Source organism: Ochotona curzoniae, unplaced genomic scaffold, assembly GCF_017591425.1.
Source record: "Ochotona curzoniae isolate NIBS_2020 unplaced genomic scaffold, NIBS_Ocur_1.0 contig_43, whole genome shotgun sequence".
Lineage (NCBI taxonomy): Eukaryota > Metazoa > Chordata > Mammalia > Lagomorpha > Ochotonidae > Ochotona > Ochotona curzoniae.
In genome coordinates this window covers 31705319-31706433 of record NW_024466218.1, presented here as the reverse complement: position 1 = coordinate 31706433, position 1115 = coordinate 31705319, and the positions used below count along the sequence as shown (strand labels likewise).

Below are 1115 nucleotides of genomic sequence, written 5' to 3'. Positions count from 1 at the left end.
TTCCTAGAAAAATTAGTAGATTACAGTCAAGAAATAGAAATATAGGCCTGTGGCTTCAAAATCAACTTTCTATGCAATAAGAAACTAATATTGCAGAAAAGGGACTAACAGTCTGTGGAATTGCTAGGAATAGTGTTAACGTGGTGAGCAAGTCATCATCTGTAATCATGGGATGAAGTGTCCATTTGTAACGACAGCTGAAAGGCCAGTGAGTGCTATGGAGGCAACCAAAGCATACTTTTTCAGGTAGAGTTTCCTTCTAACTCTGCTATGTAGTTTAAGGAGTAAAATATGACAAGCAAAAGGGTAGTTCAACACATTGTCACAAATCAGGCAATAACCATGACTGCCCCCAAATAACTTTCTGTGTCATGAGGGAAAAAATGAAATTACTGAGGGTATGATGCACGATTCTAGAATAACTTTTAGGATGGTGAGCACCATAAATTCACAAACTCTCTAGCTATCTCCTGTGGAAACGTGGACAAAAGCCACGTAAAAGTGTCCCTACATGAAAATGGGCAAAATGAACAAAGAAAAGCAAACAAACAAAACTTGCAGGAAGGCAGAAATCCCCCAAACCGACAAGTCATATGGCTTAAGAGAGAAATTCAGAAATGATATAAAAAATGGAGAATAAGTGACACAGTTTAAACTTGTAGATGATATGGCTTTTACCTTTAATATGCCTGGGAAATTTACACACAACAGGATTAACAATTTCTAATTAGCAAGCATTTTAGTAAAATTAAGATTTTAAAAATTACTTTCGTGCTTGCTTCAGCAGGACATATACTACAATTGGAATGACACAGAAAAGATGAACATGGACCCTGTGCAAGGCTGACATGCAAGTTCATGAAGCGTTTCATGTTAAAATATTTTTCTAGTCATTAATAATTCAAAAAATTAAAATTAAACAAGTAATTTTCAACAGCCTTCAAAAACACTACTCAGCAATTCAGTTGAAAACAACAGAATATTTGCAAAATAAAATAAAGATACTGAAATACATTTAGAGACATTCTGTGGTCATGGTTTGCAAGATTTAGCAATATTAATTTCAATAAAAATGAAATCTCACCTTTCCAGAAATTTTGACACTTAGTTCTAAA

General features: G+C 34.3%; 1 non-coding gene across 1 annotated transcript; it reads left to right on the top strand.

The window, feature by feature from the left end:
- The first annotated feature begins 771 nt into the window (after positions 1–771).
- Positions 772–878, top strand: LOC121159786. Its single transcript, XR_005884439.1, has one exon. It is a non-coding gene; the product is annotated as a U6 spliceosomal RNA (small nuclear RNA).
- The last annotated feature ends 237 nt before the right edge of the window (positions 879–1115 follow it).